Source organism: Serinus canaria, chromosome 11, assembly GCF_022539315.1.
Source record: "Serinus canaria isolate serCan28SL12 chromosome 11, serCan2020, whole genome shotgun sequence".
NCBI lineage: Eukaryota > Metazoa > Chordata > Aves > Passeriformes > Fringillidae > Serinus > Serinus canaria.
In genome coordinates this window covers 20359502-20385167 of record NC_066325.1, presented here as the reverse complement: position 1 = coordinate 20385167, position 25666 = coordinate 20359502, and the positions used below count along the sequence as shown (strand labels likewise).

The 25666-nt window shown below is 53.9% G+C and overlaps 1 protein-coding gene across 2 annotated transcripts in view; it reads right to left on the bottom strand.

Moving 5' to 3' along the window:
* The window catches only part of ZFHX3 (zinc finger homeobox 3), a 125534-nt gene extending 102262 nt beyond the window's left edge, over positions 1 to 23272 (bottom strand). The window contains exon 1 of one of the 2 annotated variants that reach the window (XM_050978892.1): positions 22706 to 23272. The gene's annotated coding sequence lies outside the window, so the exon portion shown is untranslated. Of the gene's footprint in view, positions 1 to 20617; positions 20809 to 22705 lie in introns of those variants that run through there. The other variant, XM_030227512.2, reaches the window with a different exon arrangement.
* Positions 23273 to 25666: the final 2394 nt, after the last annotated feature.

The following is a 25666-nucleotide window of genomic DNA, read 5'->3' as shown; positions in this document are numbered from 1 at the left end:
GCAACAGACAAAGACCAGGATCTAACATTTATCAAACACACACTGAAAACTAACCCTGTAACTCCCTTTACTGAAAGATCTGCCCCTTCTCCCAACACTGCACCGGGGAGCTGTGCTGGAGAGGACAGGCAACAGCTATGATCTAAAAAAGGCAGAAAACTAGGCCAAGAGCAGATGACACCAAAATGATGGAAAGAAAACACTGCCCTGCATAAAGGTTTCCCCTCTTGAAAGGCCTGGGAGCCTTTGCACTAACATGTCAGTTGGCCTTGCTGCCAATCAGCAGAGACCACCCAATCCTTGATGAAATTAAACTGAGAAGCACATCCAACACACTGGAAGACCAGATTGTTAAGACCACAGGAAAAAAAAAAAATAGGATTTGAAGACTAGAATAACAAGAAAGCAACTAAATCCAAGGTTATGACAGGAAAACTGAGTTTCTGCAGTAAATTCAGGGTTTACCAACTGGGAATTAAACAGGAGGAGACAGACTAATACACTGGTCAGGATGAACCAAAGGATGCAGCTGGACAAGTGGCAAACACAATCTCCAGGATGTTGCTCAGATTGTTTGTGGAGACAAGGAAGTAATAAAGGGCACATTAATAGCACTGCAGGGTCTCAGCTGGAAGGACGTGTTTGGCTGTGACCATGGTAGAGAGAACACCTGAGCTGGGAGCAGAGGGGCAGCACACGCTGGGGCAGAGGTTCTCCAGCACAAACCCAAGGCTTCAAGCCCCCAGCCCTGCTGTGTCAGGCAGCTGGCACATGCCACCCCGCAGTGCCCACACACTCATCTGTCCTGCACGGGGAACACGGCAGCACTTCTCCTTTCTCCCAGCTGAGCTTCTGGGACACAAACTCTGCAGCCCTCACACAAGCCCCAGGCCTCACTAACGCCAGTGCAGGAGAAGCTTATTGGTTTGTAAGTTAACTTTCCTACTTTTCCCTATTTATTTCTTATGGAGGAAAATAAGAGCAGGCCACAGTGACTGTGCTGTGTACTATGTGAGTGTTTGTCAGTTAATATTTTGTTCCAGCAAGGCAAGGACCCGGTAAGTGATGCCTTGGAGCTGCTCTCCCTTGCTGAAATTGCAGTGAGGAGCTGCTGGGATTCTTGGAGCAGGTCATGACCCAACTGTGACACCTACAAAACTCTGCTGGGCTGCCCCAGCCTCACCTGCCTGCTCAGTGTTCACACTGGTACCTGCCACCACATGCTCCTCTACAGCTACAGAGCTGCATGTGCAAGCACAAGCCTTCTAAATTTAGCCCTGCTTCTTCCTGTTCCAACCTCTCCTTCCATAGCACAGGAATAATGGTGGCAATCTCTTCTGGCAGCAAGCAGAACTAAAAGGATTAATCTGCTACATCTCTGTAAAAGTACTCCAGTAATTAAGAGGAGCAACTGCTGAACAAGATTAGCAATAGACTAGAGCAAAACAGAATAAGCAACAGGGACCTCTAGAAAAGCACATGCGGAGGTGTCACACCTGCCACCCCAGGCTGCCAGCATCCCAACAGAAATGCCTGCTGCTCCACCCTCACTGAGGTTCAACAGGCACTGCATGCAGACCTGTCCTACTCCTTCTGCTGCCCTCCATCCCGTCCCACTGCTGCCCTGCTTACACTCTCACCAAATCTACCTTTGTATTGTTTTTTGCCACAGATTTTGAAGTGTCTGAAGAAAGCCAGTACTGCCCAAACATGGAGTGACTGGGTCCCCAGAGACCTCTGGGTGGGCTCCAGCCACACCAAGTGCCAGCTCTGCTTACAGCCTCCACACGGAGCAGTGAGCTCTGGGACAGGCACCTGCTGCTTGCTCTGGCTCTGGAGGCAAAGGGGAACACCTGTGCTGGGACGAGAGCCTGCTGAGGCAGGGCACAGGCACACGGTGCCCAGAGCAGCCTGGCCTGCCCCAGAAGGGCCATTCCCAGCCTGGCAGGCTGGCACCTGCAGCTGCCACCAAGGCCACCTGCCTGCCAAGGGCCACCTGTGCTGCAGAGCCTGCTCTAGCAGGAGCCTGCAGACTCTGTGACACTCTCCTCAGAGAGCTGCAGGACAGCCCAGCACCGACTGCTTTAGGCTTGCTCCCTCCTCTCCCCGGGCTCTGCAGAGCCCTGACACTACACGCTGGCTACAGCAACCTGTCAGCATGAAGCAACACAGCTATGGGAAACACGACCTGCAACACGACCTAAATTCTGCTGCAAAACCAAGGGGCACTCCAAGCACCTCCCTCATGCAGCACACTTGCTTTCTCTCCTTTTAAATTTAGGACACAGGTTTTCTAACCCTCCCAGGTGGTTCAGGCACACAAGGGAACCGTGAAGGGAACATTAACCAAAAAGCAGCACCACAGCTAACAGAGAATGTGTAAAATTGTTTGCCAGGCAATGAAGCAAAATGGCAAAACTGCACTTAAAAACCAGTGGGAGTTTTACTGTCCTAGCACACTGGGGCTGACAAGACCATCCACTTGAGTCTACAACTCCTCAGGCCTCCTGCAGTCCTCCAGCACCAGCACACCACGCCACCCAGACACAAGTTCCCCATGTTCTGCTTCCCACCTCCAGCCATCCCATTTCGGTACTCCAGCTCTGTTCTCATCCCATCCTCAGTCCTTTATGGCTTAGTTCCCGTTTAGGGAGTTCAGCCTCAAAGAAATATCCTGGATGTTGTTCCTCTTGAAAGTATTTGGCAGCAGATGATCTCAAGTTTTTCTTAAAAGGTGTGTGTGTATGCCAGAAAGGCCATCAGGCTTAGCTGTGCTTGTCCCAGGAAAACAGACAAATGGGACAGAAGGAATCCAGCTGCTGCAGTCCACAGGTCCCAGGCACTTTGGGCACACACATTTCCACTTCTTCACTGACTACATGAATAAAGCTCGTCCCACGTGAGACCAGCTCTCTGGAGCACAGGTTTCCCACCTCTCCAGAGAGCTGGTCCCCACCTGCCTGTCCCATCCGAGCTCCAGGGCAGCTGGAGGTGCCTTTGGAGCAGCCTGGGCACGGCCACACCTGCAGCCCCAGGCCAGGGAAGGCGCAGGTGTGGGGGGAGCCCAGCAGTGCTCAGCAGGATCGGTACCTCTGGGACTGCATTCGGTGTCAAGTGTCAGCACGTAAATTGCTATTGGCTTCTCAATAAGCAGCAGCAGTGAGCTAAGTGTTTCCCTGTGTCGTGCAGGCTCTCTCTGACTCAATACAGCAGTATTGACAGCACAATCACAGGGTAATCCAGGCCCCACTAATACCTCAGCACCTCCTCATTGAAAATACACTTTCTACTTGGACAACAGCCCATTAGCACAGGCTCCATCACCAGCATCCCCCCAGCCCACCCGGACATGCAGCAGCACGGCCTCCCGACACTTCCTGGGGCACAGCCTAGGGCACCACAGAAAAGGGCTCTTTGCCATGAGAAATCACCAATGGAAAAAGGATGAAAACTAATCAGAAAGTCTTTAAGGCTCAAGTCTCTGTAGAATCTGGAAAAATTTGGTATTTCCTTGCTAGACAAGAGAAGTTCATTCAGGGAATTAACTCTGTTCTTGCCCCTGACCCTCTGCCTGTCATTCATCCTCACTATTTTATCTCTGAACCTCGCCCACACCTTCCTCCAGGCAGCAGTTTATCCTTTCATTCAAGGAAAACAAGAGACCTGCACCTGCACAGCATGAAAACTTACACTGTACTCCCTACTGCAGGGCACTAGGGACCTAAACTCTACATCTTCTTCTACTGCAGGGCAGGGATGCTCTGGAGGATCCTTAATACTCCTCTGGCATTTGGAGGAGAGAGAGCAGTGCTCATTTGCAGGGACCTCGTGTTACCAACCACTTGAAGGCAAGACCAGAAAGCGAAGAATGCTAAAAGCTGGAGGGGCCAGCTGGGTTCCTCGGGCTGGACCAAGCACCTGGTGACCCCCCAGGCTGTCCCTGCCCCACGCTGCCCACATTCACCAGCTGCACTCATGTGGAAAGCTGCTGCCTCGCCGCCCCCAGCACACAAGCGGCGCTGCTCAAGGGGCTGACCCACGCGCTCAGCTTTGATCTGTTCTGCTAACAATCACAGCAGACCCAGGAGGATGGACACCTCCAGGAGGGCAGCACGCACCGCGCCCAAAGCCTCCTCCTGCCCCACACAACTTCCTGAAGACCATCCACAATGATTTCACTGCCATGCTGCCATAGAAGAATGGTTGATCTAAGGCCCAAACCAGGAAACTAGGGATGCCTTTCACAACCACAGCCCAACACGCCTGGCACGGTGCCAGATCTTTAACCAACACAACTCTATCACATCCCAGCGCTGACACGCAGCCATCTTCCCCTCAGCAGGGCCGTAACAGCAGCAGGTCACTGGAGAAGAGCAGATAAACTGGGATGGGGAGCACTTCAGCTGCAGTGCCTGCTGTGACCCCGTGCCCAGGTGGCCCGGGGCCATGCTCTCCCACTGGACAAGGCATGCTGCAGAGAGCTGAGCACAAGTGTTTGAAAGAGAGCCCCTGTGGCATGGCCACGCCAGTGTGCCATTGCCAGAACTTCACAGGCGGGGTCAGGAGCCTTCTGGGGAGACAGGGAAGATGATTTGGTCTGGAGGCAGATGAGGAGCAGACCTCTAGTTAGGAAGAGGTTAACACTGCTCCTGCCTGCAATCTGATAAATGGTCTGCAGAAAGCAGGTTCTCTCACTTTGAGATATGATGTCACTAACCTTTATTGATCCACAATCAGAGAACTTTGCTTATCTCTCTCCTGCGATATGCCCTCCTGTACTCAACTAGTGTTTAATACACTGCTGGGCATCTGGCACTCACTGCAGCTCCCACCACACCTTTGCTGGCCCAGCAGAGACAGTGTCTGACAGGCTGTGTCTGTAAGTTATGGACCAGCTAGCTCGAGGGGCAAAGGCAGGAGTGCACCCCTCCCACCCCACCAGAACCTGTGTTCCAGAGGGTATTGCCCACCTGAACATCTGGTGAGAAGAGGGGGCCAAGAGCAGCCAATGGCCCAACACGGTCTGACAGCCTGGTGCACGGCCACCACTCCGTGCCCCAGGTGAGCACGTGCCCTCTGAAGTTGCTCCCGTGGGACTGTCTATCCTAACACAACTTTTACTGTTTTACAGAAACACCACCTTACTTTTAGCCTCAACTTCCTCTCTAATATTTGAGGTGAAACATGAAGTTAGGTGACTAATACAGGAACTATCAATGAGCCACAGGCTCCGACAGGGCAGCCAAGTGCTATAAAACTGTATGCCCCAAATCCAGTGGGGTTTGTTTCCCATACACCAGTAACACCTGAAAACACTGAAGAGCCACATAGCAAAATCAGTACTGCAAACAGTTACATCAGTCACCTGTAGAGATGACTGGAGAGCAGCTTCACATGCTGGTTTTCTGCTAGATAACACACAAAGGAGCTGCCAGTGAGCCTGCCTTACACCCCCACAAGCACAGCAATACTCTATGCTCACAATGCAGGGCAGCTCTCACTCACCTCTGAAACCAGGAGCTCACAGCTCAGCCAAACTGGAGGTACTAGAGAGGTGGAGTACAACACCTCCATGTTTGCTTTGAAGGTTATGTGGGAGTAGGACTTGTAAAGCTTTGAAAAGACAGAGTAGTAAGTTTTCCAACACATACGTAAAATAGCTGTAACCTATTTTACTCACTATTCACTCAAAAAACCACATTCCTGTATCACTGCAGGCCAAGACTTAGGGTAGGAGTTAAATTTTTTCCCTCTGTTAGCTACAGGTGATGAAGCACGGGCACAGGGTCCCTAATCCCCAAAGCAAGATCCTAAGGAGAACCACCACGGTCTCAGCAACATCCCTCTTGGTACAGTGAGGGCCCCCTTTGAGTCTGTGCCCCTGTAGCTATAAATACACTGCTCTGCAGACAGGTCAGAGGAGAAAATTAAGAAGAATTTGTCCACTTTGCAAAGGTCAAATACTACACGTTACTGTTCTGATCCAGTCTAGTGATTCTTACAGTTTCAGACATGCACCAAACTTTCTTTTTTTAATTAAAGGTCTATTGAAACATGTGCTTGTCAAAATAGTAAATTACAGCCTTCTCCAATTTGTGAAAATAAATTAGGGAACACTGTCTGAATGCCAGCCTTGGTAAAGAGCACCAAAATCCCAAACTTAGATTTCCTGCAAGTCAAGAGACATTTGAATTAGAGGTTTTAGACTGTAAGCCGTTAATATTCCTGCTCATTCATTAAGTTCACACACAGAACACTAAATATTTCAGGATGCAAAGGAGAAACACATGGGCCAGTGGCCGAGTCACCTCTGTCTCTGACAGCTGAGAGAAATCACCACTGACCCACCAGAAAGAGCTCTGGCTGATGCCAGTCCAAAGGCAAAGCTGGGCAGGCATGGAGGTGCTGCCAGGGGATGGGTTTCACCCTGGTGCTGCCGTTCCCTGCTGAGTGCAGGGCAGCATTTATGACAGAAGTCACCCCGGGCGATGCCCTGCTCCACAGAGAGCTGTGGGCAGCAGCTCCAGCCCTGGCCAACAGAAATGGCTGGAAAAACAAGCTGAACGCCTGACCCACCACATTCTCCAGCTAAAAGGAGTAAGGAATTCTCTGCCATCCAAAGTTTCACAAACCCTTTATCCGGACTTGGACTGTGGGACTCCTAGCTGTGGCCAGGAGGGCACAGAAGGCCCCAAGGAAACCCTGAAAACTAATCTGGAAACAGTAGAAAATATCTGGTAGCCAATAGAAAAGTCTTGTTCCAACCTGCCCTTGCCTTGGGCATCAGCAGGCGTGAACAGGAGTCAAGTATCTCAACCCAGGAAGGACTGAGTCACTTGTTAACAGCATCTCTTCTCAGGATCTGGTCCACACAGGATTTCCCTCAGCTCTCCCAACCAGGGGAGGCAACCTGCACAGCTGCTCCCCTTTAGCTGCCCACAGCTGTACCAGGAGCTACCAGAAATCTCAAGACATCATTTGGGCCGTTCAGCTCAGACATTTCCTCCATGAAAAAGCTTTCAGTGTAAATATATCCTGCTGCAGCTCAGCATCTCCACTCCATTACAGATCACGAGACTCAGGGATTCCCTGCCAAAACAGCAGACTTGGAATAGTTACAATTTTTAATGTACAGTCTATATGATAACTTCACAACATCAGGGAAAATGCAGCTCAGTGCAGCCAGCAAGGAAGTGGCCAGATAAAGAACTTCATTGCTGGAGGATGCAGCTTTTAGATATAAGCATGTCCCAGGGCAGTCTGTAAGAGCTGTCTCAGACCAGTCTCAGCTACAAATTCCTACAAGGTATTTCTGGAAAGTGGATCTGCCTCATAGCAGGACTGCTGGGATGCCAGGCAGAAGAGACATCAAAGTGCTCTGCACAAGGTTAGGATAGAAAAATGGTAACACTATAGGCCCATCTTCTACCTGGCAGCAGTTTTATATGACAAGAACCTCCACTTCAATGGATTTAATGAAATTAATGCTTTTTTAAATCCTTTCACCACAGTATTGCTGTCACCACCTCCAAGACCTGGGTCCTCTGCTCTAGCTACAGACCATCCTGGATAGGAATTCCCAGAAACATGCCTACTGACAGCCCTGTAAATCCAGATAGGTGCACAGTTTTCTCCCAGTAAAAGCCTGAACCCAAGGGGAACAACAGAAACCCCCCAGCTGAGCACCCCTCTCCACACAGGCACCCCCAAACCTTGCATCTCACTATGCTCAGGAGGCCTGGGCTGAGACCCAAGGGGCAGAGTAGAAAGGGGAGGGTGGCTGCTGCTTCTCTTTATTTAAAAGGTGCTGCTGGAGGTAGAAACACATGAAAGTCCATGTAGGACAAGGGAAGGAATTATCCCTCCCATTGATTTTCGCTCTGGGGTATTAGAAAGAACACAGCATTTATCTGGAGATTTCTTCCCAAAGCTAGCTATGGACTTTCAAACGTAAATGAGACTTGAAAGGGGCTTATCTGGCAAGAATCCACTGAAACTTCACAGGGGAGGGCTGTGGGGGGGAAACAGGGGGGCCAAGGGAGCCTGGCGGGAGCTCTCTGATCCATGGCCTCTCTCGGTCCCGGCCTCAAGCCAGCAGCCAAGGGGCAGAGCCCAGGGCAGGACGCAGGGAAGGAGCGCTAGGCAGCGGGGTTCCCTGCATCCACATCTTCCAGCAAGCATCCCTTCTTCAGAGTCCCTCCTGCAGGAGCACAACCCCGATGGCATCGGGACCCGATGGCACGGACCACCCCAGGCCAGGGAGGGCAGAGGGCTGGGGGCAGAGCCCAGGGACCCAGGCTCACTGCCCCTCCGAGCTGTCTCCATCCTCCAGCAGCCAGGGCCGTGCCCAGGAGCCGCAGGAGGCTCAGCCCTGACCTGACCAATCCTTTCTGCAGCATCCCCAAAGGGTACCCACCTCAGGGCCACCCCCAGTGCAAAGCCCCTGTCCCACTCAGGCACTGGCTGCCACGCCACGGCCCCACTCGCTGCAAAGAGCCTTGGCAGGCTCCTCTCCCGTGGCTGGCTTTCCCAGGTAGCTGGGAGGGTGTAATTGGTGAGGCAGGAGATTAGAAATATCGGCAGCCTCTAAGTAAGACTTTAATTTACTGGCAGATCAATAGCGCTAGGGTTATATTGGCAAAGTGTCTACAACTCTATTGACTCACGCAATTCCTCTTATCAATTTATCAGAAATCTGGAAGCCAGAAGATATTGTTTGAAGAAAAAAGGCAGCAGGAGTTTGAACACTTAGCATGGGCTGCCCAATCAGGCACTCAGCACTAAGCGTTTTACAGCAGATGTATCAGCCGCAAAGGAGGCCAATATGATATGATTAAGAGCTAACTTGCTTCCTCACATGCCACACAGCCTTTTTAAGCTGCTTCTCACCTCAGACCTTTGCACTGAGACAGTCACTATAACAGACACATCCCACCAGCCCAAAATGGAACTAGAAAAATTCCTGTTTCACTCTGCGAGATCCTAAATTCATCCCCCTCCTGCCTGGACCCTACCCAGGCTCCCCTGGGTTTTCTATAAAGTCTCAGCTTTATGGAGTTAAAAAAACCCACTACAGCATCATCAGGAATCTGCTCAGAAGGATCGTAGAAAAATCTCCATTTCTGTACTTCCTCAGAAAAATTCAGCACGGCAACAGAAAAGGTCTGCAGTGCCACATTCCTTTGCCTCGCAGGGTGTGAAATGGAAAAACAAGAGTAGGAAAAAAACACATCTCCCAGGTCTAAAAATCCAGTGATGACAAACACAGCCAGGTATGAGAAGCCTTTTCATCTCAGAGGGGCATTGGAACAGGAAACCAAAATAAAATACTCCAAACCCCTCTCTTCCATTAGTCCTCAGATGACTAGAAAACACGCAGCAATCTGGGCTCTGGGACCAGGAAATGTTTCTTGACCAGTGAGCTGCCACTCCTGGGACCTTCCCTTGATAGGATGGGGAGCTCCACGCTAAGGGGCACATCCCCTCTTCCAGCTGGATGCAGCACTGCACAAGTTACCACTCCACCACAGCTTCACTCCTCCACCCTCCTGCCACAGAGCACCACGGCTCCTAAAATGACTAAGGTGACAACAAGTATCAACCCGGGGGCAAAGAGTCTCTGGTTTCCAGGTGGAACTTGCCAGTCCCTGGCCTCAGGCTGGAGACTGTCACCCCTGCTACTGAGAAGCCACAGCCCTGCCTTCCAGGGGGAAAACAAAGGTTTAAAACTAAACAGAAGTTCTGATGCAATAACTGTGAAAAAGCCTTGGCTGGAGGGCAGAAAGAGGCAGGGTAGGACAAGCACAACTGCCAGAAGCCACAGCCCAGGCACGGCCACAGCTCCCTGGACCAGCAGGGGTGCCCAGGATCTCCTTGCTGCCCACCCCACCTACCCCACCTGCCCCAGAGCACCGCAGGTAATCCCTCCAGCCTGTGCTTGGGCACCCCTGGCACACCCAAACACCTGTGGGGCCCACAGAAAATCAGATGGAATGAAAGATTAAAATGAGTAAAATCCTTGAGCCCAAACAAGAACACAAAGATACCATTCTTGGGAGGGGATGAAATGCCTGCCTTCCCCTCCATCAAAGCAAAAAACCAACACCGAGCTGGTTGAAGGCCAGCAATTCCCACTCCATTGCTGCCATGTCCAGATCACCAGAGCCACCCTTGGAGCCTCTGGTCTGGTAGGAATCATCCATCCCATGGCATTTAAGGTGCTCAATCCCAGCATTAGAAAGCAAACACTTGGCATCTCCAGGACCAACGGAGCTGGCTTGGTTCTGCTTGTCCACAAAGCGACTACCAGAGCCAGGGAGCAAACATTCATCTGGACAGCCAGAGCATCCAGCTACAGTGACCACCTCAACCCTCAGACACTTTGTCCTGAGGTGCACCAGGGTCTGCAGCCAATTCATCCAACTGGGCCTGAACTCCCCTAAGGACACCCGGCACAGCTGAGACCACCGAAATAGGGAGAATAAAGACCTTTTGCTTAAGCTCCAGGAAGCAAAGAGAAAAAACACTAATTAACTCAGCGGCAAGTTGTTAGTATTTGCATACAAATGCAGCCACAAATCACGACAAACAAGGCAGGACAAGGCAGGCCCGTTAGTACACAGGGATCCAGCCCAACTCCTGTGGGTCACCAGCTGCTCGGGGGGCACAGGGAGCTAGCCCTTATCTCCACCAACACTCCTACAACCAGCAGCAACAGAAGCCACAGGGATAAGGTCTCCTTCCACATAAAACAAAGGACTGGGATGAATTCTTCAATCCCAGTCAAGAGTAAAGGAAGAGCAACTAGAGAAAAGCCAAAATGGAAGCTCCTCACTCGGGCAGTTGGGCTGCTCCTCACCCCGATGAGGGCAGAGCAGGCTTCCCACCACGGCAGCCGTGCAGGGATGGACAGACCCACATCACAAAGAACAAATCACACCTGATGGAGCCAAAGAACGTGCCCAAAAGCCTGAAACGAATGACCTGAGCAGAACAAAATCCAGCTACTGCAGCACTTCAACAAGTTCAGCCTTCCAAAGCCACTAGAGCTTTATCACACATTTCACCTGACTGTGCCTCCTTGCTCTGGAGATTTCTCCTCCTTGCCCGGCAGAGGCTGCAGGTGTGCTTGGCAGTGAGCCCCCAGCTCAGGCCCTCCCTGGGCACTGATGGACTCAGAGCTCCCTTCGTTTACACACTCCTCATTTGACTAATGAGTTGCTTATTACTGCTGAGGGCTAAGTATTCCACAAAATTTGCTATTTTTCCTCTTGCAAAAAGACAAAACCTGCAATTCCACTGTTTGGGGTTTTGCTTAATTATGTCTTCCTCTCCCCCAGTCCCCTCAGCTGGGATCTCAGGATTTAAAAGAAAACTCCGGCAACTACCAGTTCACATCAAGGCGTAACAAAAAGAAAAGAAATCTGATTTCTAATTTTAAATAGGAAACTCTCACTGGCAAGATCCCACGAACCCTTCCACGGTGACTTTTCAATGGCAGGTTTCTCATGACTGCAGCTCCGAGCACAGACCACAGGCTCAAGCAGGGAGCAAAGCAGCACAGCCTGGTGCTGCCGTGGGGCACGGGGAGGAACAGCTCCCAGCTGTTGGCCAGCAGCACCTCTGTACCTGCAGCCCCTCATGTGCTGGTGCTTGAATGTGGATGGGCACACAGACCTCAGCATAGAGTCTAAACACACCTGGCGTACAAGCTCACAGAGAACTCTACACATACGCAGCTGACACCCAGGAGGATATCCAGACCCAGCACAGCCCACACCAGGGCAGGGCACAGCGTGTGCCCAGACACCCTCCCCTCCGCCAGTGGCCGGTGCAACCTCTGCCACCAGTGACATCTTAGAACTCCACAAAGCAGGAAAGACACAAAAGAGACTCCTTGGGACATGAGATTAGGCCATTGCTTAAATAAAAGCAAAATCTGTTTCAAAAATTGCAGCAAATATTTAGCTTGGAGCTACAAAGAGCACTGGACAGTGGAGGAGGGAGCTACCCTGGGAGGAGAAGGAGCGACCTGGGGCAGGTATGGACCCCTCAGAGTACAGGATCCAGATCCTTCAGAAAAACACTGGCCAGCGCTGCTCCAGAGGCACGGGGTGGAGGGGGAGCAAACAGATTGTTTGTTTATTTAAGCAGGTGAAACTACAAAGAAGCCATGCAGGTTGCCAGCTCCAGGTGCTGGCTTCGCACGAACACAGGAACGCAGCGGGGCGCGGGGCACGGAGCCCGCAGCGGGGCACGGAGCCCGCAGCGGGGCACGGAGCCCGCAGCGGGGCACGGAGCCCGCAGCGGGGCACGGAGCCCGCAGCGGGGCACGGAGCCCGCAACGCCTGGAGCAGGGCCAGGGCAGAGCCCAGGCACCAGCCCCGGCTGCCAGCAGCCCCAGCTGCTCACCCACAGCACAGCCCAGCAATTTCCACCCAGCTCCTCATGCCAGAGCTCCCAAAAGGAGAAGGATGCTCAGAAGGAGCCAGGGCCCTGTGGGGACCAGCTCGTCCTTCCATGGCAGAAGGAGCTCATCCTTCAGCTAAACCTAAGCCTCAGCCGCAGCTCAGTTTCCTTAGGCCAAAGGGCAGCACAGGGATCCTCCAAGTTAACCATACTGCACTCCTGAAAGGGTAAAACAGTAATACAGTAAAGATGACTAAATGCAGTGCCTTTCTCCCAAGCACCCTACACCAAATGCACACTTAGGTCCCAGCCCCACACAGGGACCAAGCTTTTGGCTGGGGCAGCAGCAGTCAGCCCTTCTCTGGGGATTATCCATGGTCCTGCCTGCCTGTTGCCCTCTGCTCCAGCAAAGCCATTTCAACCTGTATCGCATAATTATTTCAAATTAAAGGGAAGCTGACAAAAAAACGACTAAAAATAAAAATATTTTGAGGAAGCTTTTTCCCCTCCATCCTTTAGCAATTTTTCTAACCCAGGTCCCTTCCCTAAAATACTTCCCCGTGCCACCGCCCCAAAGGTCTGTGTCAGCAAAAGGAAAAAGCATCCAGGGCAAGGCTGGCTTGGCAGCATCATCAGTGTCACACACAGATAGGACACCAGCCCCTGCAGCCTCTCCAGGTCCTGCCTCAGCACCACTGAGTCCTCACTGTGATTTACCTGTCAAGAGTCCCTACACACAGGTAAACAAGGGGAATTCAGTGCAGGCGTGCAAACACAGCAGTGTAAACCTGCTTGTGTGCACAGGACGTTCCTGTTTTGGTTTGAAATCCAAGTTGCTTTGGTACAGCTCATAACTGTTTCCAATTCAATTAAGCCAAACTAAAATAAACCCTCCTTGAACTGAAAATAATGTCCACGGGGCATTCTAATGTGCAAGTAAATCCTTTGAAAAAATAATAATAAATCAATGCAAACTTTTCTAAGCAGGAAGAGTGCTGGTAAGCAGAAGGTATTTGTTCTGAAAACCTCTGAAACAGTCAGAATGAGAAGCCAAGCACAGTTTTCACCAGACACTTCTCAGAGCCCATCTGCACTGTTTACCTAAGACAGTTAAAAGGATATCAGCAGCGTGAAATGCAGTCAGCTTCAAAGTCACAGTCTCGAGTCCTAAACATGCCACAGCAACCTCATTTTAGGCAAACACAGGCTCTATTTTTGTTAAGTGTTCCTCTTCCTCTGCTGTGCAAGAGGCTCATACAAGGAAGAAGGAACTTTAAAATATAAAACCAACCAAACAAAAAAACTTTCACACTCAAGACACCATGAGAATATTAAAGAACAACTCCTCTGTCCTTTCTTCCACAGTACTCACTGTAGCTATTTCTACTTAAAGAAGCTTTATTTTACCATTTTCTTGCCCTTTTGTAAAAGATCTGCACACTAAGACTCTCAATCCTTTTATTTCCAGTCACCAGGGAGTCAGGAGCCATCTCTGGGGCTCAGAACTGCCCTAGCCTCCTCATAGTGACCTGGACCATGGGGCTGACTTCAGCGGCCCATCCCCTCTGTGCTGGCCACAGGCAGCCAAGGGCATCACTTGGAACTGTTCAACATCCAGGTAATGCCATTAAAGGAGAAAGCTGAGTCTTAACATAAGGAAATTCAAGCAGCAGTTGAGAAATCACCCACTCCTACTCCACAGTCCAGCAAGGCCTTCAGCAAGACACAGACAGCTTTTAATATCCCAAATATCTGCACAGGGGAAAACTGCGAATACTCCTCCCCTCCACCTCCTGGCACGTTATGCTTCAATGGCAGCTGAGCTTTTTTGTTTCTCCAAATTTTTTTCGTTTTAAAATGCAGAAGACCCACTGAGCCCCACCAACAGTAAAATACCCATGTCTGCTTGACACCTCTCGACTCATTTCTCCAGCAGCAGAGAACTTCAGCTCTCCAGAGGACAGCCAGTGCTTCTTGAGGAATCTCACCAAATGCATCTCACTGACCATTGCTACTTCATGGGCTTCGTACCCCGAAGCAAGAAGGGCCTGAGAAAAAGATTGCTGTGGGGATAAAAACCAGAATCCTGACATCCAGTTCCTGCCTAAAGTAAGCAGACATCCACACAGCCAGTGGCTACTTGGACTCAAGGAAGGAAACCTCCAGTCCCAAGAGAGCATCCCATCATCCCAGAGACACAAAGGGATGCTTAGAAGAGGAACATGGCTAGAGAAGTGGCTGGTTGGACACTTCCAGTTGCACTGCTAAGAGCTGGAGGACCTTGCAGGGGGCTTCTGGCAAGCAGGTCTGCAGCCCTAGGCACAGCTGGGAGGTTTCATGAGAAGAGCGACCAGTCATGCTGTTCCTCCTGTGAGGCTGACCCCAGCCACTGCTGTGCAGGACAGAGCTCAACCCTCCTCCTCCTCTTGCATGGGCTCCAAGCAATCCCCCAGGCACTCCCAGAGCTTGGCTCTGTTGTTCACACGTCTGCAGTTCCAGGTGAAACCGCTGCAAGCCTGCCGTGAAGGCAGCTTTTCATGCAGGGCTGCGCTGGCACCAGACCCACCACCTGGGTAATTTCCAGCATCTCATGCAAACCTCCAGGACTTCCACGTCACCCAAAATATAGAGGAAACAATGGAGAGGCTGGTTAAAATAAAGCAAGTAAGGAAATAAAAAAATCTGTGGCAGCTCCTTCAGACAGGCACTGCTATTCACCAAGTAACTGCTCCGTGAAGTAGCAGAGGGGCACGTGGTGCTGACCACCCTCCCCAGGGCTGGCATCCCACGCCAGCACACAGCTCACAACAGGCTCTGTGGCCAGCAAAGGGCATGGGCTGGCAGCAATGCCCCGCTCACCACCCGCTCTCCCCTCTGCCAGCCATAAGGTACTGCCACAAACCCACCCTGCCGGCCCTCCCCCGGCACCCGCCTCCTGCGGGCAGCGTGTGCTTCTTGTCCTCACTCCTTAACCAGTAACACAACCAACCCAGCTGCTGCCTCCTCCAGCTGTGCTGCAGGCCTGCCATGCCCACAGGAGCTCAGAACGTACACCTGCCTGCCTACACCTTCACGTCTGCCTCTACTTGGACTCTCTGGGACTACAAACGCTAGCCAACACGACCAGTCCTCCACCCCAGTGCTCTGTGCCCCAGAAAGCAGCAACATCAGGAGACACGAGACGGTGTCTCAAAACAAGGACCAACCAGATCCATTTCTCCAGTACCACAGCACAGGTCTCCAGCACGACGCCCTGCTGGGAGGTGCTGAGGTGCTCTGGACAATCCCTCTGCTCCACAGCTACCCCCAGCGCAGCAGGTACTCCCATTTAAAATTTAAGGATGCAACAATGCTCTGGGGATTTAAAACATGTTGTGATTTTTCACAATTAACCTCCACTTACAGTCCCTGCATGTGAACTACGCATCATCCCATTCCATGCTCCAGCTGAGGCAAACACTTGGTGTCTTGCCCAAAGTCAGCGTCAGAGCTGAAACGGATCTTTTGACTTCCAAACAAGCTCACGGTGTTAAGCTGCTTTTAACTGTCTCTATGGAAGATAAAAAACAGCGAGAAGAAAGGAACTGGGGAAGGAAGTATGTAAGACTAAAAGAGACAAAATTAACAGGAGAAAATTAAAGAGGAGAAATTTAGGCTTTGACATCTGAAGTAGCTGTGCAGGAGCACACGTCTGGGTGCTGCAGACCCAGCTTCCAGAAGAAAGGCCAGAGCACCCACTCCTCAAAGTCAGATGTGAAGGCGCTGACTGCAGCACCCTGGGGACACGGCGAGCCCTGCCAGCCCCTGGGTTCCACTGGGCGCCTTCATCTCCAGTGCCTGGGCCCTGGGCACCTGCTGACCCCAGCCCCAGGGGGGAGGGACGCCCTGCTGCTGGCCCTGCTCCTCCACGTAGCCCGGTGTGAATGACAGAGGGCCCTCACTGTGCTGGCGGCCGGGGTGCCTCACTCCGACACCAACAAAGCAGAAGGTTAATTTGAACCTCACAGCCCTGCTGCTGCGCGCTTGTGCCTCCTCCTCGCCCTCCCTCCCCGCTCTCCTTTCTGTGCAAAGCCTGACATCTACAGTTCTGTCTGGCACAGTCAGGGGCTGCGGGGGAACCGTGCAAGGACACGGGGACATGGGGGCCGGCTGCCCTGCGCTCCCCGGCCTTCGCTCACCCACACGGCACAGCACAAAGCAGCCTCGGCCCCATCAGGGGACACGCACCAGGAGCCAAGACCGCCCGGCAGCACCACTCCAGCGGCCACGAGCACACTGCTGCAGCTCACCCGAGAGCAGCTCCTGCGCTGGCACTGACACCCAGCCCTGTCCAACACTGCACAGCCCGGCAGCATTGCCTCCGCAGCCATCCTGCGGGAGCCTCCTGCACCCCAGCACGGCAGAGCCCCTGCTCTGCTTTCGAGGTGTCCAAGGGGCTGGGCACAGCCTCTGCAACGCCAGAGGTACAGCGGAAATGCACAAGCTGCTGTGCACAGCCTGAATCCAGAATACCTTCACACTGCAGGAGCAGGGCTGGTTTGCAGACTCTGCAGCTCTCAAACACCACGTAGCTCCGCGCACCTCCCCTGCTCAGTCTCCCGAACCAACCTTCAGGCCTGCCGACATGTTTTTTCACCACATGGTACCTCAGCAAACACACCCTGGGCAGGAAGCCCCAGATTCTGCATCATCCCAAACAACACGCACCTGACCGCGCTCGTCAGCCCAAACGACCTGCACCTGATGGCAGTCAGCCAGCTGTGCCTCCACACCCTCCTCACCTCCCCTTCCTCACTCAACTCCATTATAGCAAGACCAAAACCCTCTGAGCCTAGCACCAGACGTCACAGTCACTCGGGAACCCCAGCCTGGCCCAGCAGGATCAAGCACGCCATCACCATGTTACCATCAGCCATGCTGCTTGTGCGCCGAGCTCCGCATCGAGCGCCGCTCTGCTTGCACAAGGCAGCCGGCGGCAGCGTGGAAGGAGGTTTAAACCCCCTGCCACCCAACTAACCCAACCAGCCATTTCAGAGCCAGGCTGCCACCCACCAGGAAAGAGCAGCTGGAAGCCCAAGGCAAGCCCAAGGCGGAACACAGGGTACGCTGCTGTTGGGACCAGCTCCCATCTTCCCTGGGCAGGGACCCGACGCTTCAGCAGGTACACTTAGGCCATGTAAATAAACACTGAGACCTAACATGTTACAGGCCCTGCAGTCTCCACTTTCCCAGACACCAGGGCAGGTGGAGGACAGGAGAAAACCTTTTACCAGAGCTGCCAAGCACATTGTCTGCTCCAGCATTACTACCAAGTCAAGGAACCTGCACAGTTCAGCCCTCACCAAATTTAATACTTGAAAGCCTGGTTACCACAAGGCCAGCATCCTCACGTTCAACAGTAACACGAACCACTGTGAAATGTTTGTTTTCCAGGGGGGAAAAAAGAAAAACACTGTTGGTCCTCTTTGCCTTTTCATAGCGAGAGGCACGTTTGGCACTTGTGACATAATGAAATTACAATCAACAGCCAAGTGTCTCTCCCAGCAGCAAACTCAAGGGCAAAGCCGGGTGGCCGCAGTCTGCCAGCAGCACCCGCTATCATCCCACTGTCCCTCCACCTCAGCAGCGCCTGGAACATGGTGGCAGCCACCGCCAGCTGCGGCCTGTGTTGAGCTCCCTTCCTGACATCCCCAACCAAAAAATAATTTTGTGTGGGGTCAAACTAGGACTGTGCTCACAGCCACCTCTGGCACACGCAGAGTGCACACCTGGCCTGGCGCTCGCAGCCCCGCACACAGCCAGCGTTGCTGTGGCGATGAGCACCCACCTCCCACACTGACAGACAGACACGTCTGTCCGGCACAGCCAGCAAGGAAGCGCTGGAAGCTCTGGCTTCCTGCCAGCGCAGCGAGACCTCAGCAAGACCCATAGCATCTCTGAGGGGAACAAGGAACGCAGGGCTGGCCGGGGCTGGTGGGATCCCCAGCCCAGCAGCAGGACCACTGCCGGCAGCGAGGGAAGCCCGACTCATCCACCCTCTTTTGCTGTTTTTTTTTTTTTTTTTTTTTTAAACTAGCTGGAATTTATCTATTTCTCCAATCCCTGCCTACACACAAACCCAACCTCGGGAGCAAACAAAAATGCCTGAATCGCAGATCAGAGACAAAGCAGAAGGCGAGCGGGCGGCCTGCTCCCGCTGCCCTCACCTCACCCCTCGGCGCGAGGCGGTTATATTTAGGTACCGCCACGGTCTGCGGTGCCGCGGCCCCCTCGGGCACGGCGCAGAATGCAGATTTTCCAGACAACAGACCACAACAGCTCCGTCAAAACCATTAGAGGCTGCGGCGCCCAGGCCTGCGCACAGATGTTTTGATTCCCACTCTCCTGCCATGACAGCCCTCAACAGCCCCATCGCTGCCGCCATGCGCTGGACACCCAGCCTGCATTTTGGCTGTCGAGAAGGGAGGGAGGAGAGAAGGGCAGCCCTGCCCCCCAGAGAGGAGCTCCTCTCTCCAGTCTCCCCCTGCATCTCCCCAGGGATGGACAGCCTCCCCAAGGGCTCCCAGTCAGCATGGGGAACGACCCACCCTTAAGGAACAAGAGCAGCACAGCAGGGACAGCCCGCACAGGCACCTGCCATAGCCCCAGCGGCCTCTCCCAGGCTGAAGCCCCCACAGCCATCAGTTGTAGGACCCTGCAAGCAGCACAGGGGTTCGGCATGTGCTGGGCCAGAGGGACCTGTCGTGACCCGGCTTTGTTCACAGCCCGCTTCTCCTGCCAGCCAGACGCACCCACGGCTGCACGGCCCCCAAAGCAAAGCCACACAAAGGCCAAACCTTGGCCACACTCTGATGAAGGGATGCAGGAGCTCTGAAATGCTCAGCCTCTCCCAAGCCAGTCCCTCCATAATTGATCTCTGCGGCGCAAACACCCCTCCAGCCGCGGCAGGGCCGGCGCCAGCACCCACAGAAGATGGTTGCCGAAAATTCTCCCACCGCAGATGAGAAAGCAACGCTGGCAGGGAAACGCTCCCACGAGGGATCGAGCCCCCACAGAACAAAATACGGCATGTGAATAAAGTTGATGTAAAAGCCCACCAGTCCTTTTTCTGCTTCTCCATGTAACATTTTTTTTATTATTATTATTACTGCTATTACTGTTATTTTGGAAAGCGGAAGGAGGTGGTAACAGGGAGGCTGACGCAGCCAGCTGTGCGTCCATCGGTTTGGGATTCAGCGATTCCTGCTGAAGCCTTTCAACCACTGGCCAGGCCTAAAGCAAATCTACCGCTCCTGGCCTCTGGCATGACACCGACAGCAGCCGGGGCGGGGGTCAAGGCAGAGAGATGAAAGAGGGACACACGCCTCTGCTTTTGTCAGAGCAGCCGCCGCTGGGCCCCGGTGTGACAGCGGCCACCACAAGGCCAGGCGGTGGTGGCAGGCACACGGGGCCGCCCGCACGGCCCTGGCCTGCCAAGCAGCACCTTGGCCCGGTCCTGCGGGAACAAAAGGCAGCAGCAGGGTGGGAGGGAGGGTCCGGAGGCTCTGCAGCTAAGGACCAGAGCTGCTGCGGCCGGCACCGCTGCGCGGGAGAGGGGCTGGAGCCAACTTCCTGCTGCCCTCTTCACAAAATGACCGCGTTAAAAAGAAAAGAGGAGGAGAAAAAAATACAAATACAGCAAAGCAACTTCTGGGGCCAGACGCAGAGTTTCGCTCCCCTCTAATGTGCCTTTCCTTTGCTTTTGTTCCAGTGGAAGGCAGCCCGCGGAGCAGGACCGGGCAGGAGGCAGCTCAGGCAGCCGCACGGGGGAAAGCCCTCGACCGGCGGCAGAGCAGAAGCCCGGCGAGCCCTGGGCCTGGCCGCAGGGCCGGCACTTCATGGTGGGGAGCCCAGCGTGACCCTGCTGGGATCGGGCCCTGGGACACCGCGCTCTCCCCACTCCCGGCTGCTCCCCGGCCTCCGCTGCTGCGGCAGCCGAAAAGCCACGCTCCGTCTTCGCTCAGTACTGGACCAGACAGTGCTCCCTAATGAGGGAGCATTACAATCAGCTTGTAATGCTGAATTTTTAATGCTGCCGAGGGCTCTGTTACATAATAAAGGGGGAAACGGGAGCAGAGGCTGGCCGGTGGGGCGGCCCGATCCCCCCGGCCATGCAGGTGGTGGCCCCGGCCCGCTGGGCACCCCTCGCACCCCCTGACCCGCCGCTTACCGCCAGCGCCGCAGGACAGGGCGCGCTCGACGCCCATCGGAGCTCCTGCCCTGCCGGGAGGGTTGCACAAACTTTCCTCAAGTGCGTGGAGGGGTGATGCCAAAACGCTGGCTCCGCACTCTGCCGCGGCTCGGCCGGGAAATGGTTTAAAAGCAAAGTTCACGAGCATGTTAACGGCATGCTCTCGTATGTCCCCGCACACACGGGCTGCGCCGCGCCGCTCAGTAATACCCTAAGACTGTAAATCTATAACCACTGCAATGATTTAGTGATTAAAAACATGATAACATATTGTGTAACTGCAAACCACAGAATCCCTGCCAACTCTCCTCCGAGATACAGGAACAAAAATACAGAAAATGTGTTGCTCGCAGCGGTCTTCCTAAACTCGATGGAAAGATTTTAATAATAATGCAAAAAACCCCAAAAAAACAAACCCCAAAAACAAACACCCAACCCAGACATTAGAAAAGGCTGGATATAAAGGAAGGGTAGAAAAAAAAAATTTAAAAGATGGAATTTTAAATACGGATCTTGCTCTAACAAATTACAATCTAAACATGCCTCGCTTTTTTCTCTTTTTAAGTTTGTCGTAACTGGAATAACTGGTCTTGTGTGATGTCTTGCATATTCAAAGTGCTTTGTAATAGGATACGGAGACCAAACCTTATTTGCCTAAACTCAATGGGTTTTATTTTTTCCCCTCTCTCCCCCCCCCCATTTCTTTTCCTTTTATTTTCCCTCCTCCCCCCCCCCTCCCCTAACAGGGGGAGGGTGCAGGGGGGGAGGCAAAAGGAAGCGAGGGCTTTAAGATGTAAGGAAAATACCTGAAAGGGGAAGCTGCAATCTGTAATACAGCAAGGAAAGCCAAATATTATACATATATTTTTAAAGGCAGCTATGGGAGTTTTGGCCTCTAAGCAGCCAACTTGACCCCGTTTTCTCTATTCTCTTATTTCCTCCGTTGCAGGATTCCCGCACCTTCAGTTGTATTCGAACTCAATGTGACCCTAAGGAGGGAGTCACCGAGTCTCCAGAAAATTGCTCCATATTAAACAGGAGCAAGAAGAGGAGAAAGACAGCCAGCGCAGAGGGGACACGGTTGCGTTAGAGTCCAGGACATACCGAGAGCAGCCGCAAGCACAGCGGGAGAAAGAAACAGACCTTGCTCGGAACCAATTTTTGTTTGTTTGTTTTAAAAAGAGGGGGCGGGAGGGGGGCGGAGGGGGGGACGAGAGGAACTGAATAAAAAAAAAAAAAAAAAAAGAAGACAAAGACACAAACGCAACCCAAATTATAAATAATTCACAGTCCGAATCCCGCGTGTACGTGGCACCCACGCACGCCGTGCACAGCCAGGGCACATACATACACACACACGCTCCCCTCGGAGGGTGCGAGCGGCAGCGGGAACCCAAGCGCGGCGGGTCCCGGCGGGGACCGACAGGCACCCGCGTTTCACGTAGTGCGATAAGCGCCGGGCGATGCAGTCCCGAGTCATTAACCCCGGCCCCGAGCGGGCTCGGCCTGCGGTGCCGCCCGCCCCGCCGCGCTCCCGCACCGAGCCGCCCGCGGGGAACAAGAATCGCCGTTCCTGCGCGCGGCCAGGCCGTGCGGGCCGCGGGGCGCGGGGCTCCGCGGGGCCGGGCCCGCCGCCGCCGGGGCAGTTTTCGGCACTTTCTTCGCCCCTTTGTTTTCCGGCGCGTCCCCGGCGCGGAGCGGTCGCGGCCCGGCGGGGTCCCGGGGGGCGCGGGCTCCGCGCGAGGCCGGGCCCCCGCCGCCGGCCCCGCCGCGCACAAAGCGGCCGGGCGGGCGCCGCGCTCGCTGCGCGCCCCGCGGCCATGGCCGGCGGGCGGGGCGGGGGGGTCCGCGGGCGCGTAGCGGCCCCCGCGGCGCCGGCACCTGCGCGTCCCCGGCGGCGGCGGCGGGGCTCCGGGACGGCGAGCGGCACAAAGTTTGCTGGGGGATCCGGGGCGGTGGGTGGGAGCGGACGGGAGGGGGGGCCGGACCAGCCCCATGCAAAGCAGCCCGGGCGCCCCGAGCAGGAGGAGCCCGAGCGGGGGACAGGGCAGAAAAGTTGCCACTTACGCGGTCGCTGCTCCGGCGGCGGCGGCGCTTTTAATCCCGGGCGGCGGCGCGGGGGCTACAGATCCCATGCAGGCTGCGGCGGCTGCGGCGGCAGGAGCGCGGGGCTCCGCGAAGGGGCCCGGGGCAGCAGCAGCGGGAGCCGGGGGCAGCAGCCGGAGCCGAGCGGGAGCCGCCGCCGCCGCCGCCGCTGCCCAGCAGCAGCATCGTTGTCGGGGAGTTTGCAGCCCCCCGGAGAGAGGGGGCCGCGGGCGGCGGCAGCAGCAGCGGCGGCGGCGGGTCGGGGCGGAGCGGCGGGCGCGGAGCGGAGCGGGCGGCAGGCGCGGAGCGGGCGGCGGGGCTGGCAGTCGCCGGAGCAGGAAGCGCCCGGACTCAGATCTGATGATTGGGAAGAAAAAAAACTCTTTGGATCTTTATTCTGCTAATTAGTTTCCTGCAAAAAATGGCTGATTAGTGCAGTGCGCATGTGCCTCATTACCCAGGCACGACGGGAAGGGCTAATTAGCCACCTTCTGGATCAATAAGATTCAGCCCAGGCGGCGGGGGAGGGAGCGAGCGCGCAGGAGCGGGCGGGGGGAGCGCGGCGGCGGCGGCGCCGCACCGAAACTTGGGGCAAGCGGCCGGCCCCCAGCCCGCGGCGGGGGGGCCCGGCCCGGCCCCGCTCCGCGCTGCCCCGCGCAGCGCCTTGCCCGTGCAGCGCCGTGCCGGGCAGGGCAGGGGGTGCGGGGCCGGCCGGCCGCTCCGCACCGCTCCGCGGTGGCGGGACCTCCGCGGAGCCACCTGCCCCCGCGCCCCGGGCCGGGCCGCGCCGCCCCGCGCAGGGCAGAGCCGGGGTGGGCCGACCCCCGCCGCCGCCGCCGAAGTTTCCCCGGGAGCCGCCGGGAAAGTTGCGTCCGGCAGCGATCGCAACTTTGCGCGCCGGTCCCGCCGCCGCCGCCCGCAGCATCCCCGCAGCATCCCCGCGGCGCGGCCCGGCCCCGTTCAAACTTGGCGGCCGCCGCTCCGAGCGGGCCGGCGGATCAATGCGGCCGCGGCCAGCCGCGCTGGGAGCCGGGCTACAGGTTTCACCAGCCATCGCTGGCAACAGCTTTGTCATTTTCTAAAAATAAGAAGCTAAAAGTTATTGTAGAAGAAGGGGCTTTTTTTGTCCCCCGCACAATGTGCCTTTTGTGAGTTTAATGCCATTCTGGGGCTCTCTATGGCCCCGGACAATGGGGAACTCCAGGAGGCGGCTGTGCCTCTGCCTTTTTTCTTTCTTGCTTTCTCTTTTCTTCCCCCCCCACCCCCTCCTCTTTTTTCCCCCTTTTTTCTTTTTCTTTTTTTTTTTCTTTTTTCTCTTTTTTTTTTTTTTTTTTTTTTTTTTTTTTTTTTTTAGGAGAGGATGCAACATTCCTCCAGTCCCACCAGAACCTTTGCTTTGATTAAATAAATATTTCTCTAGCCTAACGGTAACATTTTTCACTTTCTGCTCTGGTCCATGTCCGATTATTATTTAAAATTTTTATTTCCAGGAGCTTGTCCCTCCCCATTCTAGCCCTAGCAAGAAATGCAGATGAACGCTGCGAACGTGGGATTTGAATTTTGGGAGGAGGTGAACCAGTAAAGAACCTCTATCCAGGCTTCAGGAACATGTTTTTTTCATGTTTCTGTAAGAGGCTATTTTTATTATTAGCAGAAATGAATCTTATTTAAATCATGTCTTGAAAATCTAAAGAAGCTCTTTTTTTTTTTTTGCTTTTCTTTTTTGCCTTTTTTTAACCTTTTTTAAAAATTATTATTATTTTCATAATAACTCAAATAATTATCTTCACGGTTTGTTTCATAGCTCTGAACAAGGAATGCAGTTGCGGTCAGTTTTTCCATTTGGGAGAACCTTAATGTAGATGTATTTTATACTGCAAGGTAATAAACTGCATGTTTGTTAGTACCTATTATAATGAAATGTCTTGAGCTTTCCCTATTTCTTAATGTGGGGGTTGACATTTGGAATTTTGACAAGTCCCTTTAAGCGGGAAGGGGGTGAAGGAAGAGGACGGGTGATCAGGAATTTGTACTGTTGATGCATTGCTGGAGGTGTCTGGCGTTTGGGAGAAAGTCGCAGGTTTTAAGATTAGGGGTTTGGTGGGTGCCACGGTTCGGGGGGTGTTGTACCTGCAGCCCTGGTGTGCCCGGTGACCCAGGTGTGCTGTGTGTGAGTTCTGGTGCGCGGATTGACTCCAGAGGGGGACCAGTTCGCGTTTAAAAGCTGCCCTTAAAAATCTGTCACTGCCTGCTTGATACATGTCTGGTTTTATGGAAGAATAATTGTTAATGTACTCATTTTTCAAAAAAAAAAAAACCAAACAAAAAAAAACCACCCCCCCAAAAAAATTCCTACCGAAACAAAAACCAACCTCCCCCCCAACCCCAAGCAAAAAAAAAAAACCAAAAAAAAAAACCTCCCAAGAAAAACCCCAAACCACCAAAAAAAACCCCCAACCAAACAAAAAACAACCAAGCCCCAAACCATGGAGCCCTGTGGGAATCAGAATTTTATTTTTTGGGGCTGCTTGGTACGCTGCCTGGGAAGGTGCATGTAATTTGTAGCTGTTCTTGCGGAACGTGAACCAAACGTGGGTCGAGGAAGAAGTTGAGGGGAGAATAAAGTAACCCCTGTCCTGAGCACTTGGGATAACTTAGAAGAAGAGTGCCTCTTTTCCCCTGAGGCTGGGGATCTGGTGGCCCAGGCTGCGGGTGCTGCCTGTGCCCACACTTTTTGCAGAGCAAAGCAAAAGGAAATGTGTGGGGAAGTTGGGGAGCAAACGAGTGCCTGTGGATGCTCCAGAAATAGGCACCTCTACAGGGACGTGTGCGAGCGCGGGCTGGAGCCATGGATGTTGTCTCTGCGCTTGCATCGTGAATTCGAGCTGTGTGCCGCTGTCCTCTAATTTCCCATGACAACATATGGATCCCATAAAGGCAAAC